Source organism: Tamandua tetradactyla, chromosome 1, assembly GCF_023851605.1.
Source record: "Tamandua tetradactyla isolate mTamTet1 chromosome 1, mTamTet1.pri, whole genome shotgun sequence".
NCBI lineage: Eukaryota > Metazoa > Chordata > Mammalia > Pilosa > Myrmecophagidae > Tamandua > Tamandua tetradactyla.
Window position 1 is genome coordinate 99,004,005 of NC_135327.1, and position 7,444 is coordinate 99,011,448.

A 7,444-nucleotide genomic window follows, 5' to 3' on the forward strand; every position below is an offset into this window, starting at 1 on the left:
TGCCAAACTTAATTGTTTCTGTAATCCTTATCATCATTTAGCATATTACATACTTTCTTGCTTATCTTTATATTGCCTATCTTTTCCCACTAGAATGTAAACTGCATGAACATGAACTTTTTTTTTGTATGGGCAGGCACCAGGAATCAAACCCAGGTCTCCGACATGGCAGGTGAGAATTCCGGCAGTGAGCCACCATTGCACCACCTGAACATGACTTTTAATGCTATATTCGATTTTGAATCTCTAGTACCTACAGTGCCTACTACTTAGAGACAAACAATAAATAGTTGTTGGCAAAACTGAATGCAGGAGAAAATAAAAGAATGAACAGTGGAATGCTATCATTTCAGAAGGAATAAAGAAATTTCTTATGGTAATAAGCAATATTTATTCCACCTTAATCCTGTTCCTATGTCTTAGATATATTGGAGTCACATGCCAATTTCTTTTAGTTGTATATTTAAGTATTATATTGTATAATTTTGGTATGCAGCTCCACTTTTTACTTCTTACAGCTCTAAAAGGCAAATTCATAAAATATAAACATAGCTCTATATTTTTGGACATACAATGTAAAAAGATATAATTTGTAAAATTTAGAACAAAAAGATGAGGAGACAAAGAGGTATAGAAACAGTTTTATGTAGTATTGAAGTTAGTTTGTATCAAATCAAATATGATTAGTATTGATTTAGGATATTTTTGTATGTTGTATGGTGGGGATCACATTTCCCTCTTTTTTCCATGCGAATATCCTGTTACTGCAGCACCATTCATTGATTTTTTTTTTGAAGGTGCATGGGCTGGGAATTGAACTCAGGTCTCCTGCATGACAGGCAAGAATTCTACCACTGAACTACCCTTGCACCCTCCTCCTCCAATTTAGGGTATTAAAATAAAGCTCTATGGTATCAACAAAGAAAATTTATGAAAAAAATATATAGCATTAAATGAGAGGGACTCAAAATAGCACACTACAAAAAGTCAAATAAATTTGAGAGAGTAGGCATTAACATACAACTTGAGATACAGAAAAGGTACAAGATTTATAAAGTGCAAATAGAAAAATGGCAAAAGAAAATTCTGCATCAACAGTAGTTACTTTAAGTATGCATGGATTAAATTAAAGGCAGAGATTGGAGAACGGATTTTAAAAAGCATGGTGCAATTATATACTCTTAATAAGAGACTCACTATAAATTCAAAGACACAGGTAAGTTGACAATGAAAGAATGGAAGAAAAACTACCATGCTAATAGTAAGCAAAAGAGAGCTGGGATAGCTATGTTAATTTCAGAAAAAAAATGGGTTTTAAGTCAACAACTGTTACTCACAAGAGACAAAGAAGGTCACTATATGCTGATATAGTGAGTCAATTCAACAAGGAGATATAACAATTATAAATACACATGTACCTAACAGCAGAGCTCCAAAATATATGAAGCAAATGTTGACAGATTATAACAGAGAAATAGTTCTGTAGAAATATTAGGAGACTTAAATACAATACTTTCAATAATGGATAGAACATCTAGACAAGATCAATAAGAAAATAGAAGACTTGAATGATACTATAGACCAACTAGACCTAACAGACATAAAGAGATCATTTTACTAAATAGTAGCAGCACTCAGGGTAATCCTTCTAAACCAGGTGTCCCTAGGACTCATTGGTCATTCTCCAGAATATATCATATATCAGGTCACAAAATGAGTCACAATAAATTTTAAAAGATTGAAATCATACAATGTCTCTTCTCTGAACACAACAGAATGGAGCTAGAAATCAATAACAAAGGGAGAACTTGAAAATTCAGAAATATGTGGACATTAAACAATTTAACAACTAATGGGTGCACATTAAACTATTAAACAACTAATAGGTCAAAGAAGAAACCACAAGGGAAATTAGGAAGCAATTTGAAGTAAGGAAAATGAAAATGTAATGTATCAAAACTTATGGGATGCAGCAAATGGAGTGCTGAGAGGAAAATTTAAGCTCTAAATGCTTACATTAAAAAAGGAGAGACATTAAATCAGAGATCTAACTTCATAACTGGAGGATTTAGGAAAAGAAAATCTTAGCTGAAAGTGAGCAGAAGGATGGAAATAACAAAGATTAGGGCAGAGATAAATAAAATTGAGATTTAAGAAACAATAGAAAAAATCAACAAAACCAAAAGTTGGCTGTTGGAAAAGATCAATAAAATCAACAAACCTTTTGCAAGACTGACAGAGAAAAAAAAGAAAGAGGACACAAGTAATTAAAATCATAAATGAAAAAGGGGACATTACTACTGATTCCACAGAAATAGATAAGGTTATAAGAGCATTCCATGAACAATTGTACACCAACAAATTAGATAAGCTAGATGAAATAGACAAATAGCTACAAAACATAGCGACAAAACAATGACTTAAGAAGAAATGGAAGCTCTCAACATATTAATAACAAGCAAAGAGATTGAATTGTCACGAAAACACTCAACAAAGAAAACCCCCAAACCAGATGACTTCACTGGTGAATTTTACCAAACATTCCAAGATGAATTAGCATCAATTCTGCTGAAACTTTTCCAAATAATTGAAGAGGAGAGACTATTCCTTAACTCATCCTCTGAGGCCAACATCATGTCAGTGGTGAATGACTGAAAGCTTTACCTCTAAGATCAGGAGGAAGATTGTGATGCCCACTGTCATCACTGTAATTTATTATTGTACTGGAAGGTCTAGTCAGGCTTATTTCTTAGAAATGGAAGGCATCCAAATAGGATAGGAAAATGCAAAACTTCCTCTATTTGCAGATGGCATGATCCTATATATTGAAAACCCTTAAAAATCCACAGCAAGCCCATTACCACTAATAAACAAATTCAATTTTAAAAATGCTAGTTTTCCAAGTATTTTTTTTTTATCAAAAAGGGATTCTAGGTTTTATCAAATGGCTTTTCTGTGACAATTGAAATTATCATGTGGTCTTTTTTCATTTATTTTTTAATGTGGTCAACGTGCAAAAGTCAGTAGCATTTCTATCCAAATTGCATTTGCAGTAGCAAATGAGAGGATCAAATATCTAGGAATAAATTTAACCAAGTATATAAAGATTTATACATGTAAAATGATGAAGCATTGCTGGTAGAAAGCAAAAAGACCTAAATAAATGGGAGGACATTTGTGTTCATGGAATGAAAGACTAAATGTTGTTAGGATATCAATTCTACCCAAAGCAATTTATAGATTCAATGCAATTCCATTCAAAATTCCAACAACCTTCTTTGAATAAATGGAAAAGCCATAATCAAATTTATATAGAACGGTAAGGAGTCCACGTAGTCAAAACCATCTTAAAAAAGAAGAAGAAAGTTGGAGAACTCACACTTCCTGATTTTCAAACTGATTACAAAGCTGCAGTAATTAAAACAGCACTGTTCTGGTACAAGGGCAGACATAAAGACCAATGGAATTGAATTGACAGTTCAGAAATAAACCCTACCATTTATGGCTATTTGACAAGGGTGCCGAATTCGCTCACTGGTAAAAGGATAGTCTCTTCAATATATGGTGCTGGGAAAACTGGATGTCCACATACAAAAGAATGACGGTGGAACCCTATCTCACACCATGTACAAAAGTTCACTCAAAATTGATCAAAGACCTAAAAATTAAACCATAAAATTCCTAGAAGAAAATGTAAGGAAGTATCTCCAGGACATTCTGTTAGACAATGGTTTCTTAGACTCTATATTAAAAGCATGAGTAACAAAATAAGAAAGAGATAAATGGGATGACATTAAAACTTAAAATTTTTGTGCTCCAAAAGACTTCATAATGAAAGTAAAATGACAATCTACAGACTGGGAGAAAATATTTGAAAACCCATATCTGTAAAGGCTTAACATCCCAAATGTATAAAGGAATTCTATAATTCAACAATAGAAAGATAAACAACCAATTAAAGGATGGGCAAAAGACTTGAATAGATATTTCTCCAAAGAAAATGCACAAATGGCTAATAGCACATGAGAAGGTGATTAACATTCTTAGCCACTAGGGAAATGCAAATCAAAGCTACATTGAGATACCATTTCATGACTATTAGGATGGCCATTATTAACAAAATGGGAAATAACAAGTATTGGAAAGGATGTGGAGAAACAGGAACACCTTTTTTCCTTTGATGGGAATGTAAAATGGCATAGTTTCTGTGGAAGATAGTTTGGCAGTTTCTCAGAAAGTTAAGTATAGAGTTACTTTATGACCCTGAAATTCCTTTTCTAGGTATATACCCCAAGAAATGAAAATGAGGCTTGAACAGATATTTGCACACCAGTGTTCACTGTGATATTATTTCCAATTACTAAAAGATGTAAGTAACCCAAATGTCCATCAACAGATTAATGGATAAACAAAATGGGGAGATATATATATATACACAATGGAATATTATTCAGCCATAAAAAGGAATGAAGTTCTGATTCATGCAACAAAATAAGCCAGGTGCAAAAGAACAAATATTGTATGATCTCCCTGGTATAAAATAATTAGAATCATAAAATTCATAGTCAGAAACTAGAATACAGGTTACCAGGGTCTGAGGTAGGTGTAGAGAATGGGGAGTTAGTGATTAATTGGTACAGAGTTTCTCCTTGGGGTGATGGAAAAATTTTGGTAATGGATGGTGGTGTTGGTAGCATACCATCGTGAATGTAATTAACAGCACCAAATTATATATTTGCATGTGGTTAAACATGGAAATTTTAGGTTGTATATATGTTATGAGATTAAATTTTAAAAAAAAAAAGGTCTGTACAAAAGCAGTGAACCCTAATGAAAATATAGACTACAGTTAATAATGTAATTATAATAATTATCTTTCATCAATGGTAACAAAATCACCACATTAAATGCAACTATTAATAGTGGTAAAATTGTGTGTTTGAAAGGCATGTGGAGTGAGTTGCTACAACATGCATTGTGGGAACATAGTTCAGGGCACAACAGAAACTTTTAGGAAATTATCTTTTTATTATATGTACAGTATAATGAGTACAGAAAGGACCAACAATCTCTTTGTTAGTTACACAGGACAAAGAGTGCTCAAAAGCAGAAGAAATCCAATTGAAGCAGGATAGAATAGGGCATCAAGGCTGTGGTCCTTGGTCTTCTCTTCAGCTTCAAAAGACTTAATACAGAGCTACAAACTTCATGGGACAAAAATTTCCTAAAACCATTGAAACCTCCTGAAACCATAAAAGCTTATAAAATCCTGCGCCCAAAGCAAACTCTTAGATAATAATAGAAAGCCTGAGGTTGTAAAGATTTTTGAACATCTGCCCAAAGACAAATTTTGGATACATGATGGGCTGGCCACAAGCATCAATAGTTATTTCTTCCTGAAACAATGTTAACTCTATAAGCACCTGGTTAACACAAACCAAGTAAGCCCCTAATGTTCAAAGGTCACCATGGGAACCTGCAGAGGGAGACACCTGGTGCTTAAAGGTTACTATGGAAACCTGCTACCAATAAGACTTCCTATAAAGGGAGCCAAACCCAACCCACTCAGTGCGTGCCCCTCCCTTGGGCACATCCACATTAGCCTCTTTAATGTGTACTCTCTTTTTACTTATTCCTACTGGCCCTCTTGTTTGTCTAAATTCCTTTAGCGGCAGGACCTGCAAACCTGGACTGGGGCTCAGCTGGCACCACCGCCAGCCAGGCACCGGTTATTCCATTACAGCTGGTCTCGCAGGGAGGATGAAAACAGCTCAGGGGTCAGTAGATGGCAATTCCATCTGCCCCACTTTAATGGGAGAAGAGAGAGAAATCTGTTTGAGTATGAATTTTATCCATGAGGGGGCTTACCACCGAGAATTCCTTTTTTGATAAGCATCTGGGGCTGCTTATTCCCAGTTTCTGGGTTTAAGGTCTGGCCGGCCCTTTTCATTAGATTTAACATCTCTCCCAGATTGTGGAATGGCACATAATAGAAAAGGAGGTGGGGGTAGCAGAAGACTGGAGGACAGCGCTTAGCGTGTTTGTGACTTCCCCAGAGAAGGAGCTGTGTGTAGGTGAGGCCTGGGAGATGCTGCTTAATGGGTATCTGTGATTTTCCGAACAGGGGCATATGTGGAAACTCTGTATTTTCTGTATGAATTTTCTGTAAACTTACAACTTCTCTAAGAACTTTTTTTTAAATGCTACTTGCAAAAAATGTTCTGTGGTTAAATAATTCTTGGAAACACTATATATTATATTTTCCTTAAGTGGGGTTCACAGTGTATACTGGCATATAAAAGGCTCTGAATTATTCTGCAACAAAGAAACTTATTTACTTTAACTCAGTATTTTCCAAACTTATATACCTAAAGAATGCTTTCTTCCAGTTACGCCGTTTAATATAGAGTTCTAATTGAACATAAAAAGCAATATTCATTGAGTGCTTCCCACACGTCTTGCACTGATGCTATTCCCGATCCTCTTGAAAACCTTAAGAGGTTAACTATCACAGTTCCCATTTTACAGATGAGGAAAATGAGGCATAGAGAGAATATGTAAGCTGCTCAGCATATGTATGTAATGTAATGTATGTAATGTCACAGCAGGGACATTATATTCATCCAGCATTGTGGGTGTGAATGCCCCAGTGAAGTTTGAGCTCCTTTACTGATCAAATAGCTTTGAAATTTACTCTGTTAGCACTATTTGAAATTTACTCTATTTGCAATAATAAACCCAGTCCTTCATTTTCAGAAAACAGCTCTTGGTATGCTTTAGTCTATAACAAGGAATTTGAGTTACTTCCCTATTCAACTTGTTCTCAAATGGTTTGATCACTGATGAGAACTTAACTTACTATATCATCTAAGTTTTTTTTAATTAACAGAAAACATCTTTCTTTAAAAGAATTAAAACTTTCTTTAAAAGTTGATGTAGTGCTAGAAATTCACAAAATAGCAGAATATAGAAGAGGAGGCTTTTGGCTCTGAGTCTAGATCATGTGTAGTGCAGTTGTTCTCAAAGTGAGGTCTCCAGACCAGCCTTGCCTGAGAATTTGATGGAAATGCTAATTCTTGGTCCCACCATAAACCAAAAGAATCAGAAACTCTGGGTGTGGTTTAGCGAACCTGCAGGTGATTCTGATGTAAGCTCAAATTTGAAAGCCACTGCTTTAGGTAGTTCTCTTCCTGCCCTGCAGTAATTAAGCCTTCTAATTTGAGTGTCCCTAAGAGTAGGGGTCAGCACCTGGTTTCATGTTTGTGCCTAAATATACTAATTAGTGAATTTAATAGCATTTGTATTGAATTAAAAAATATCTCAGTCACATATCAAGTCTACTTTCCTTAAATAATTTTCTCAAATGGCAAAATAAAAAGGAAATATTTGAAATTACTTTGGTTTAAAAAAGAATCTGCTAAGGCAACGAATAAAGGGTCTTTTT

The 7,444-nt window shown here is 34.7% G+C and overlaps 1 non-coding gene across 1 annotated transcript; it reads right to left on the reverse strand.

The window, feature by feature from the left end:
• Positions 1 to 798: 798 nt before the first annotated feature.
• On the reverse strand, positions 799 to 869 carry TRNAD-GUC (transfer RNA aspartic acid (anticodon GUC)). Its single transcript has one exon. It is a non-coding gene; the product is annotated as a tRNA-Asp (tRNA).
• Between the last annotated feature and the right edge of the window lie 6,575 nt (positions 870 to 7,444).